A 12,435-nucleotide genomic window follows, 5' to 3' on the forward strand; every position below is an offset into this window, starting at 1 on the left:
GACGGGTACCGTCGAGAGCCTGGACTCATGCATCCGAGTTTAGCTGGAAGAGGAGATGAGAGGATATTTAGGAGGCAGAGTTGGGGCATGGGGCGGGCGGGCGGGGGGGTTGGAGGAATTCGGGGAGAGGTGAGGACAGGGGAGGGGGGGCGGAGGCCCCTCAGGAGCTCAGGAGCAAGGTGAGGACAGAGGGGCGGGAAGGGAAAGGAGGGAGTGCTGTGCCTGTCCCTCTCCTTGACTCCTGGACACCTGCCCAGGGACACCTAGAGCCCCAGCTCTCTGGGCTGCAAAGGGGTCTCAGGTGAAGACCCCTGTCACTTGGGCCTCCTTGTAGGCAACACTAGAGCCACTTGAATGTGAGGGACACAGCCATGAGTCTTAGGGTCTAAGTGGCCTTAGCCTGCTGGTGGCATGGGTGGGAGTCAAGCCGTGGGATGGGGCTGGGCACAGAAGAACACCACGAGGGCCAAGGATTGTTGTTCATTTATTTTGTTAAACAAATGTCAAGGTCAAGATGTGCCAAGGCTTGGAATTTGTCTTAATTTCCCTAGAAGGGACCAGGGGTTTGAAGGGTCACTCTTTTTATTCAACTCCCTGGGTGGAGTGGGACAGGAGGGTGGTGGGACTCTCAGGGGAACTTCCCATAAAGTATGTGGTGAGGACCCATGGACCGGGGAGCCTGTAGGGCCAGCCAGGCTGACATGACACATGCTGGGGTCCCTCCTGCTGGGGTCTCTGCCTTGCCTGCATGACCCTGACTTGTGGCTAAGGACAGCTTGGGCCTTCACACCTTCCAGGGTCTTCTGAGAGGTCCCCCACTCCTCATCTCCTTATGCCATTGAGTGGAAGGGCAGTGCCCTTGACCCAACAGTGTTCCTGAGGCTTCAGCCCTGCCCCTCCACACTTGACTGGCAGCTCCAGGGGGCAGCTGGATCACTCTGCCCAGAATAACCCTGGGCGGGGGGAGGCAGTCATGTGTGCCCCTCCTCTGCAAGCTGCCCAAATCGCGCAGCCAATCAGCTGCTCCTGAGCCTGCGCTTGCCTTTCAAGGCAAGCGGGCAGCGACGGCCCTGTGAGCGGCAGGTCTGCATGACTTTCCTTTTGACCTTTTCCTCCCAGGCCTCAGTTTCCCCTGTTCAATGGGGAAATGGGCATTGATCTTCTCCTTTGTATCTGTAGCTCTGGGACTCCTGAGAGGTGGTTTATGGTGTCCCCTGGGGAACAGTGCAGGTGTGGGAGGGGCTGTCTGAACAGATGGGGCTCAGGGACCCCAGCCCCTGCCTCGATTCTACCAGCTACTCCAATAAATTGGGGTCCTCAGACTATTTCATTTGAACAGTGCCCTGGGCTGTGGCTGAGAGCACAGACAGCTGTTTCTGGTAGCATCTGTCTCGACTTCACAGCTGTTCTGTCTCTGGTGGGCTCCCTGCTTGGCCTGTGTCCTCCTGGCCATGTGGATGTACCTGAGTGGTAGGAGGCTTGGGGTGTGGCACTTCTCAGAATTGGAAAGTGGTGATTTCAATGCACAGAGGAGGCCCAGGCCCTTGGGACGGACAGTGGAATTAGAGCCAGTGCGGAGGCAGAGGCTGGATGACCCTGCAGAGCCTCAGTTTCCTCATTTACAAGATGCAGGAGCACCTCCTTCCCACATGTGGGCATGTTCTTATCATTAGGATTCATGACTGCTGCTTTTAGAACACCCACTGCAGTGTGAGGCCACGATTCAGAGCATTTCACGCATGGCGGGGCGGGCGTGGGCTTTGATTTTCCCATTAGCTCCCGAGGGAAGGAGGCCCAGCTTTGAAAGTGGGTAATTGGGAGTCCAGAGGGTGGCCTAACTGCTCAGCCTGTGGACCCAGGCCACTGGACACCCCTATCTGTACTGGGGACAGTGGCCAACCTGTGCTGGTGAGGGATGGGATACGGACTTGCAGAAAACAGGTTTGCTCCTTATGGTGGGGAATGGTCCCCCATTCTGTAAAGTCAAGCTGAGGCTTAGAGGGCTTGGTGCTGCCCCCAGGCTCTAGAAAGGAGCTTCAGAGGCAGAGCTGGAGATAGAGTTCAGAGCCAGGTCACTACCCTGCCCCAGCAAATGGCGCAGCCCTGGGCAGACACCCAGGGTGGGGTCAGCTGCTGCCATTTGGGGACCTGGAGGGGGCCTCGTGACTGCAGAGGCTGCCTTCATGCCATGGAGCTGATGCAGCAGCCTCGTGGCCTGACGGGGTGCCAGGTCGCAGAAGTGGGGGCCTCGGTGTCTGCCTCCATCTCCCCAAAAGGCTTGTGCTCTCATTCCCAACTCATCTTGGCTTATTTGGTATCGGCAGAGGGGCAGGACAGCTGGCTGAGGACCTTCTAATTATAGCGGCTCAAGTATTTGAACAGAGGTATTGAGTACCTCGACCATGTCCTGCTTTTTTGTACAGACAAATAACTCTTTAACCTTTCGTCTGAAGCACGGCCACACCCTGTTTATTACCCAGGCAGCCCACCTCCTCCCTCCCAGGGCCCTGGCAGAGGCCAGCATGGGACCTCTACCCCCAATCTTACCTTGGCTGCAAGGGTCCAAGTGGATCTCCTCTCGTCCCGCTGGCCTCGAAGCAAGCTTCTCTCTAAAAGGTTTTTGGAAAAATGCATCTTCTTAGCATTGAAGGTCCAGTCTTCTGGACACACATGCCTTTTCCACAGTAGCGGCCAGCGGCACTTAGAGACCCAACTTTTCTCTCTAACGAATACAGTCTGCGGCCTGGGCCTTGTGGGACCCTGAGCCAATCTCTCAGGTCCTCAACTCCCCCTTCTCTTCCTCCACCTTCTGGGCCCTGTCCCCTGGTGTCAGTCTGGGTTTGTTGTCCCTACTCTCATCCTCCCCTGCACATAGTAGGGCTGATGGCAGCAAGCAAGGCCTGGGGCAATGACTCAGGGAGGCAGGAGGGCCCTATCCATCACACCTGGTCAGCAATCTCTCTTCTTCCTCTCAGGTGGCCTGGAGGTGAGATGGCTGCTTTCTCCCCGCAGCGAGCAAATGCCTGGCCCAGGATCGGATCAAAAGGTCTGAAAAATGATTCCTGTTCCCCCCAATTTATCGGTTTAGACAGTTTGCAAATTTGTAAACTTCTTAGAATGGAACTAACTTAAGCCTCCATTCTGCAGCTGGGGCTCACTGCCCCCAGTGGGCAGTGAGTCAGCGGGTTCCTGAGGCAGCTCTGTCCTGTCCCAGCATGGCCACCCTCCTGGCTGACCTTGGAGAATCAGTATTCCAGCATCCACGGCCTGCTAGGTACGTCGCCCTCCTCTCTTACACTGAAAGCTTCTTTTTGGAGGTAGAATTCTAGAGGAGTGGGAAGCAGAATAACCCTGCTAATCTTGTTATGTGTAACCCCGGGATTCCTAAAATCTATCACCACAACAGAGTAGGGGGGAGAAAGCAGTCTGCCCTTGGAGGAGCTAGGTGACCCTGGACACGTAACAGCGATCACCTTCCCCTTCTGTGTGGTGGGCAGCAATTTTCAAGTGCTGCTTTGATTCCTTAATGAAATGAAATAGAAAATGCCTGGCCCTCGGTGGCAACTCAGCTCACGTGTAGACGGCGGGCTCCTCAAGGGGATGCGTCTCCTCAGGGGTCCCTTTGAAAACACTTGTAAGTTTTTAGAATTCAGAGGGAAGATAAGGGCCAAGAGGGAGGGCAGTGTTGGTTTCCGGAGGGCATTTTCTTGAAGCAACTAACTTTTTTATTGGCATTTCCTGGATTTATGAATCAGTGAGGAATGTTTATTGTTCCCTAGGGTCATCCCGGCCTGGAAGTTGGAAGCAGGGAACTTTAGTCTGGGGACTGCATTTTATTTTTATCATAAAAATATTTGCAAAACTCTGACAGTCACTTCAAGGTATTCCCAAAGATAGAGCCTATTATCTTGTAATAAATGGCAGGGTCCCACGTTTGGGAAGGGGGTTAAGGCACAGGGCCAGATGACCTATCTTACGTCTTCTGCACAAAGTCGTGCTTGGAAGTAAGGCTCTGGGTGGCATAGGGGAGAGAAGTTCCCTGAAGGCCCCATGGACCCCCATTACTCAGAGTAGTGTCTTTCTCACCAACTCTCTACCCACGGTCCGTGCAGGTGGAGGCCAGGACAAAGCTGCCCGGGGCTTCAGAACTAATCTGGGTTTGCAGTTGTCTGGTTTTGTTTTTTAGGGGTCTTTAGTCTTAAGCTGCAGACAGAGTGCGATCATCCCAGCCTGGTCACAGCCTGTAGTGTTCAAGGATTTTGACAGCCTGCAGCAGCTGCAGGGGCCTGAGGGGTTTCATATGTGCAAGCAAGCCTGGGGGGGGGCTTGGGAAGGGGGATTTCTGATGGGGGCGGGGTGCAGTGAGGTACCCTGGACACAGAGGTGGGCAAAGGCCAGCCAGACTGCTTCCCCTTTTCACAGAGCTGACAGGATGCTAACGTCCTTTAGCGGCCCTCTGGATCCGAATGGGGAGGGGGCGTGGCAGCTGTGTGCTGTGGGGATCAAGCTGTCAGGGGCTGTGGTGTGGCCCCGGCTCCTGGCCAGCAGGCAGGCCTGGCTATTGATGCACCCGAGCTGCTGCACCCGCTGTTCTCGGGCCTGTGTCCTCCTCTCCAGGACCTATCTCATGTCACATTCCCCCTGAGTTCCCATTCCATTCTGCTAATCCCCGAGAACATAGGCCAGGGCATTAGCTTTCGGGGCCTCTTAAAGACCAAAAAGGAAAGCGCTCCCCCATGGGTGCATTTCGGACATTGCCGGGCAGCGGCTCGGAGGGATTTGGGGCTCTGGGTGGTGAAATCATAGCCACAGGCAGGCACACACCTGCTGGCTCCTGTCACTGACAGGCAGCCGGAAGGCTCCAGCTCATGCGTTAGTGCATATAAAATTAAAAAAAAAAAAAGGGGGGGGAAGAAAAGAAAAGAATGATAAAGCGTGAATCCCCTGTGTCTGTAGCGCTTGCTTTGGGCATATGTAACCAGCTTCCAGTTCATCAGCCAAGTGCTCTTTGCATTAGTAACGACAACAAAAGCAGAAAACGCCACAAGCAAGCAAACCCAACCAAACCAAAAAACCCACACGACATGTCTATTTTAATTATACGAGAAATGCATTGATGATTAATATGCTCATTAGTAAAAAAACTGAAACATGCAGATAAAGCTAAAGTTATCTTTAACCCTCCCTCTCCTCAAATTAACCTCCATGCTCAGTTTCAGGTGTATTGTTCCAGCTAGTTCTCTGTGCATTTGCATATGTATGTAAATATACCTCTACAATATATTACTTTGTTTCTATTTTACATAAACTGTATCTCAGTGTACGTTTCCCTTTGAGGTTTGCATCAGCTTGTTTTTCTTCCCTCCAGAATCTGCTTGGAGGAAATAAAGATCAACGCCATTCTTTACAATAGCACCTTGGTACCCTCTGATCCATATACCCGGGATTTATTTAACTATCTCACTGCTGCCACAAAACCTGAGGTTCTATGCCCCCCCCAATCCCTGCCCCCCCGGGGATTGGATTGCAGAGGCAGGTGTAAGTAATTGCTGAGGTCTGGATTTGGGGAGTGGGCTCACGAGTGTTTATGACATTATTACAAATGAATATATAAATGCATAAATTAGCAAAATAAAAGGGGACATGCTTGGGCCAATGATGAGAAAGTGTCTATGAACAAAGGATCGTGATTAATCCAGTTCTGCGCAAAATACTGAGGTCCATTAAAAGACAATAGGTCTCCACTGTTCCATTTTTTTAAGAGCTATTTAATATTCTGGGGTATTGGCGGGCTGGGGGGGGCTTTGTTTATTACACCCTCCTCATTGTGGAGAATCCCAGCTGTACCTCCTCTGGGGGGCAGGAGAATATGTGCAGAGACTCTTTGGTAAAAGTCCGAGTTGTCAAGGTGGGTCACGGGTTTGTGAGTGCCCACTATGTTATTAAAAAAAATAAAAATGTGTATGTAAGTAAAAATGCTCTGCAGGAATCAGTGAGGAGGGTGTGGCACAAGCCGACATTTTAATTAATAGGGTTCTGCTCAACTGATGCCCAGTAAAAAAGACCTAAGCTGTTCCCCCCTTTTGTCATTACTAATGACACTGCAGAGAGCACTCTTGTAGCTACATCTGTAAACACATCCCCAACTGCGTTTACCCCACCTTCCTAGAGGTGGGACAGGTGGGTTAAACGGTTCACACAAGTTTATTTTCATTGAACGATCTTTCTAAAATGCCTTTTTGACCTTGTTTCTGTCTTGCCTTCAATCCTCTATCTGACTTCCCGGAGCTTCCGGGACAGGGTCCAAAACAGAAAAAAAAAAAAAAAAGGAAAAAAAGAAAAGAGAACCTTAGCCTAGTCTAGCATGAGAGCTCCTTCGGGGTCTGGCTAAAATCCCCCTCCCACCTTGTGCCCCACCCTGTTTCCCTGCTAGGCACACTTCAGCTCTGCCGATGCCACAGAGTGGTCTTTCAGCCAGCCTGTCCTTGACCTTTAAGGGCAGCCTTGAAATATCCCTAGAGTTAGACCCGGCTCCCCTCCACACGTTCAAAAGTCCCTGGAAACCTCATGCCTCATTGACATTGTTTGCGAGTGGGAGAGGGTCTTCACATTTTTCTAGAGTTGACAAAGAGTGGCCAGATATTAATCACCCCTTTCCTTTGTCCTTTTCCAGAAGCCCCCATCTCCACCGTGTGCTGGGTCTGACTTCCCCTCACTGAGACCACGTCATGTTCTCTTTAGGTCTGATGGGCAGTGTCAGAGGGTCGTGTTTCCTGCTCTGTGGTGCCGGGTGAGTCTACAGATTACCATAAAGCTGCACACACATGCCAGGGGGCCATGCTTGCACCCCCTACAGTCCCTCTGCACCTCTCTGTGCAGGGCCCCGGGACCCAAGGCGCGGCATGGGACACAGGCTGAGATCTTGTGATGAGTGTTCGGGTGTAATCACAGCCTGGATACGGCTGATTGCATCTTTACAGTGTGTTCCTTGCCAGAGGCAAAGGGGTCTGGTCCCAGGATGTGGGATAGCTGGGTTAGAGTGAAGGTTCTGAGGACAGGGTACGACTGGGCTGAGAGTGGGTACTTCTGCCGCTGGGAATGTTCTAGAAAAGCAGGGGGAGAGGGGCCGTGATGGGCATCAGCACCACCCTTGAGGACACAGGTCTTTGCCTGCATGTCAGGGGAACAAGAGCTACCAGAATGTTCTTTCCCAGGGAGCCGGGAGGGAGGGAGGCATCTTAAGGAGCTAGCCACCCTGAGCTCAGACCTAGCTACAGAGCAGCGCTGTGTGTCCTTGGCAAGTCCCCAATTGTTTCTGTGCCTTGGTTTCTTGATATTAAAAAAAAAAAAAAGAAAAGGAAGAAGAAGAAAAAAAAGAGCCATAATCTCCCTCGCACAGGGCTATTGAGATCTCAATGAGAAAATAACGCAGATAAATCATCCAGCACAGTAGCCAGCACAGGGCGCAGCCTGCCCAGCAAAGACCCCCGGCGGTCCCCAGCTCATCCATTCCAAGTGCTTAACCCGCCCTGCGGAGCGGTAGCCTCTCCTTTTCAGAGTGAGACCAAACAGAGGAACAAAAAGGCAGTCCCCAGAGAATGCCGGCCAGAAAATAAAGCCGCCCCCTGTCACCCGCACCCCTTGCAGGCTCCCCCCAGGGGACACGTGTCCTTTTTCTCAAACACCTGAGTCTAGGGAAGGGGCTGCCCCCTGTAGCTTTTAATTGGGTTCTCCTGAAAAGTTTGGTGAGAGTTTATTTTATTTTTATATAAATACATATAAAAAGTCAGACTGCTCTCAGGCAGATTTTTTAGGCTCATATTTTACAGAGTTTGGCAAGGGTGCCTCGGAAGGAACAGTGGTCGCTGTCTCCAGAGGTAGGAATTCCTGGAAAAAGCCCTGGCTAAGCCTGACTTCTCCTCAATTTCACAGGAAATTCCCCCTGGGCCGGGCCCAGTCTAAATGAGCGTTTTGTGTGTTGGACAAGGTGGCTGTGAGGCAGGACTTTCATGCTGCCTTCATGCAGAGGTGACCCTCTGCAGCCCTCTGTGGGGCACAAAGGCTCCTCTCTCCTAGATTTTCTGTTTCTTTACTCTGGAGCAAGAGCCTCGCGCGGGGGAGATTTCTCCGTGGCTATTTGTAGACTGGCTCAGGTCTCTGCAGTGTAGCCTCAGATTTTCTGCGGAGACCCCCTTTCCTACCTTCCTCATGTGTTAGGAGGGAGCCAGGCCCTATTTGCAAAAGGAATTACAAGTGAGAGCAGAACATGGCCAGTGTTCCTTCCCTGCCCGGCAAGGGCTGGAGGGCTTATTGCCCTGCAGTCTCTGGTCCTGCCGAGGGTCTTGGGGTAAAGGTACTTCCAGATTGACACCAAAGCTCCTCAGAGCCACACCCAGCCAGAAAGGTTTATTCACAAAATTCTGCTTGTGAGTGCCTCCTTGTTCCAGGCCCCTCCCTGTCCCCCCTCCCGTGTACTGCCACAGGGGCTGCAACAAACACGCATACGTCACATCTCAAAACGTGTTTACATCGAGAGTTTCCAATCAATCCTTTAATAGGCGAAAACAACATCAGCAACAACAGCACAACAAAAAACAAGAGAGAGCAAACCGTTTCTCCCCGGCGTGCGGCGCTCAATCAGGCGGCCGGGCAGTCTGTCTGTCCTTAGGCCCGCAGAGAGCGGACCAGCCTGCGCTCTCACCTGCAACGCGATGCTGCCCCCCCACGGCGGGCTAGAGCAGCTGTGCGACCCTGAGGCCAACAGACTGGGCTGTCAGGAGCAGGACAATCAGGCAGCGGCCCGGGGCCGCTTATCCTGAATGCTCTGCCCTGTCTGAAATCTTCCTGCCTCAGAGAGGTGCGTGTCTGCCTTCCGAGAACTCGCCAGGCCCCCTGTCAGGCCACACGTGAGGGACCCCGACTACACACACACACGCTGACTGTCTGCCCTGGAAACAAAGAGCAGGAACTCCTTTAGACGCTGCGGAACACAGGCGTGTCGAGCAGAGGCCCTCTGATGAAGGCCCTGTCCACCCACAGCCCCTGGGAATGTGGTGAGGGGCAACTCTGGGCCCCAGCATGAGTTGCATCATGTGCATGCAGATCCCTCGTCTCCAGTGCAGGTGAGGGGGCTTTCTTGAGTCCCTCTCGAGATCCAAATCACAATCTTTCAGCCAGATGGACCTGTGGCTATGACCCAGCCTCCAAAACAGACTTTTTACATGACTGACTGGCACCTCAATTAACCAGATCCCCCAACCCCTGCTCCCTCTATAGTTAGCCACCCTACTGCCCAGAGGGGACCCTGGCCAGCATTTCTGGGTCTGGGGGTTGTGCTGGCACTTGCTCACTACAGTTGGCACAGCCTCCACAACCCCCACAGGCCCAAGCACTCACCGTCATTCTCTGTGCCCCTCCCTCACTGCCTCAGTGGGACAGAGGTGTCCCCCTCCCCGTCTCTACAATTTTGCCATTTAGCCCCGGGGGCAAATGACGTGACAGAGACTGTGCATCTTTGCCCTGACCCCAGCCTGCTCCTGGCAGGTCAGCCCCACTCACTTGCTCAGCACTTGGAACTGGGGGGAGCTTCTCCAAGGCCTGGATACGAGGACCGCCAGCCCAGGCAGGAAGCTGCACTGCAGCCTCCTCAGCAAGCACTGGCCTGCGTCTCTGCTTGGATGCCTCCTGTAACAGGGAGCTTCCTTCCTCCCTGAGCAGCTTGCTGACACGCTGAGCTGCTGTTCTCAGCCCTCGACTGCCTGCTGCCTCTGCGGCTTGCAGCAGCCCCCAGCCCCTCTGTCCTCGGGTCTTTGCAGGCTGCCAGCTCACTTTCCTGTCAGTGTTGTGCTAAATAGAAACCCCTACCCACATCTGAACAGGTTTGGGGGCCTCTACACCTGTTTGGGCTACCTCCTCTCTGCCTCTTGGCACCTTGGACAGAGCCCTTTGCCCTGCTGTTCTGCCAGAAGCCCAGGGGAGGGCGTGATGCTTCCCAAGGGGCTGTTCCACGTATATCTGTTAAGCAGCTCTGAGCCCTCTTGTTTTTTTTTTTTTTTTTTTATGGCCCCTTCGCCAGTTGCCAGGGAGAAAGATCTCTAGGCAAAGCCCCCTGCCTTTCCTGCGGAAGCTGCTGGCTGGCCCTGGTCAGCCCTGCAGCAGCGGCAGCAGCAGCTGCGGCAGAACTGGGGGGCTCCCTGAGCAGACTGACCGACTCGACCCCAGCTCTCCAGCTATGAGGCCACGGCAATTCCCTTGACTTTTTAGAGCCTCAGTTTTTCCCCTGTGAAACGGAGATGAGAGTTTCTCTCTCACCAGCTTGAAGAAAGGACTCAATGAGATAAGAGTAGCCTAGCACACATAAGACACTTCATAAATGCTTGTGGAGTCAACGGTAGGAACCCAGGATGGAGGGATACACGTAACAAGTGTCCTAAGAGAGAAAACAATCTGGCCTTTCAAGACCCTGCACCGCATACAGACGGGAACCTCTCCTGGCAGAGTCCCCTCTGCCGGCTTAATAGCACAAATCAAGTCAGATGCAGGCAGCCCCCGGCCTGCGGGACTCACAGTAGATGCAGCAGGCAGCAGAAATGACACCAGAGCCCACGTCTGCATTTAACGGACTCAGAATTTGCATCATATATAACAGCACCGTAGGCAAAGCATGAAGGCATAAAAAAATATTTTTCCCTGCTACTTTTTGAAGGGCCAGCTTACACAGAGAGGGGTCTGGGGAGGAGAAGCCAGCAGGCTCCAGGCATCCCAGAGACTGGGGAGCTGCCATCCCTCCACTCACTCATTTCCCAAACCCCACGGTGCACCTACCTTCCCCGGGCCCAGACCTGACCCGAGAGTGAGGCTGGGGATGAGGTGATGCCGGTCGGCTTCCTGTCCCCGAAGCTCAGTCAGTCTGGTGGGGGAAACAAACAGGGAACAAGTCAGTATAAATCAAGGTGATCAAGGGGAGTGAGGGCAGTTGGCAATCATGGAACTCCATCCAAGAGCCCCGAGCTGAGCTGCCTACACAGGACTCACTGGGCAATAATCTCATGATCCCCATTTGATTGATGAAGAAACTGAGGCACAGAAAGGGAAGTCCCATACTCACCCTCTCAGCTGGTGTGAGGTTGGGTCAGGATGGAACCCCAGGCTCTCCGAGGCTCCCCACCACACCCTGCTGCTGAAGACTGCTCAGCGAGGCTGTGCCGAGTGCTGGGGGGGTGTGGGTGGGCAGGGGATGGATTGATTAGTTATAAGCACCTCCCAGCGGTGCTTGAGATCCCAGCTCCTCTGTGGCCCAATCCGTTTGAAGGGCAGATTCAAAATTAGGTGTTAGCACCTATGGGCAGAGGCTTATGAAAATGGCATTATTAACCTGATGTGCAGAGGGCTCTGCCTGTCTGCAAGCAGATTGCAGATAGAGATGGAGGGGGCTGGGGTTTGTTTGTGTGGACAGTGAGCTAGAGAGGACAGAGAACATCTAGGGGCCCTCCAGGGCTTCTGATGGGAAGAACCAGCTTTAAGAGGCTCGGGCTTGACAGCTGGGAGCAGACGCCTCTTAGGGTAGCCCCTCGCCTTAGGGAAGTGCCCGATGCTGGGACCCCTGAGGGGGGTACCCAGCCCTAAGTCTGACACAGACAGGGACCCCACGCTTCCCCTCACCTCATTTTCCCATCTCTGAGAGAGATGGAAAGCAACCTCATTGCAAGGAAAGACCCTGTTCCCACCACATCCCCTGGCCACTGCCACGATTGCCAGACACCTGTCTGCTTGTCAGAGCAGTGTTCAACAGGAGAGCGCAGGTCCCTTCGGGAAGAAGGAGGGAGGGATGCGGCCCGGGAGGGAGAGGGAGAGGAGCCCCCCACTCAGCGCAGCAGCCAGAGGAGTTCTGCGTCGGGTAGGAGTTGGGCCACTTAAGATTTGTGCCAACTCACGGTGCGGTGGAATCAGACAGTCTGAATTCTTCAGACACCAGCCAAGAGTCTGTGGCGCCCCCAAGTGCCACAAGGGGGCTGCCTGGGCCACATTTCTGAGTCCGAAAAGTGAGGAGGGGGAGACGGTCAAAAGGGACCGGCGTTTCTGCTTTTTCAGTGGCGCTTTTAATTGCGGCAGCAGACGCCGGTGGGCGCGGGCGGGTGGACTGTGCCCTGGGCCAGGGTCCGCGAGGCGGGACGCCCCGGGCTGCGGGCTGTGCCGCAGTGCAGCAGCCTAGCTGCGGAGGGTCACAGCTGAAGCTGTCCGGCGCTGTCCGGCGGCGCGCAGCTTCCCAAAGTGGGAGCGAAAGCGCGGGGGGAGAGCTTGCCGAGTGCCCAGTGGCCGTGCGCCCAGGAAGCTGATGGGAGAAGGGAAGAAGGGGCCGGAGTCTCCGGCTGCTGCTGCAGAGGGGCCTGGGGGCGGTAGAGGGCTGTGGGTGGGCGGGCTGGGGGGTCGGGGAGT

General features: G+C 54.3%; 1 long non-coding RNA gene and 1 other non-coding gene across 4 annotated transcripts in view; both read left to right on the plus strand.

Moving 5' to 3' along the window:
* Positions 1-959: 959 nt before the first annotated feature.
* Positions 960-12,435, plus strand: part of LOC107150613 — a 57,045-nt gene continuing 45,569 nt past the window's right edge. The window contains exons 1-3 of one of the 3 annotated variants that reach the window (XR_007345988.1): positions 960-3,046; positions 3,148-3,274; positions 6,674-6,790. This is a non-coding gene — a long non-coding RNA (uncharacterized LOC107150613). The other 2 variants (XR_007345989.1, XR_007345987.1) reach the window with 2 other exon arrangements.
* LOC125615416 lies at positions 5,649-5,725 on the plus strand. Its single transcript, XR_007346075.1, has one exon. It is a non-coding gene; the product is annotated as a small nucleolar RNA SNORD112 (small nucleolar RNA).

Source organism: Marmota marmota, unplaced genomic scaffold (assembly GCF_001458135.2).
Source record: "Marmota marmota marmota unplaced genomic scaffold, marMar, whole genome shotgun sequence".
NCBI lineage: Eukaryota > Metazoa > Chordata > Mammalia > Rodentia > Sciuridae > Marmota > Marmota marmota.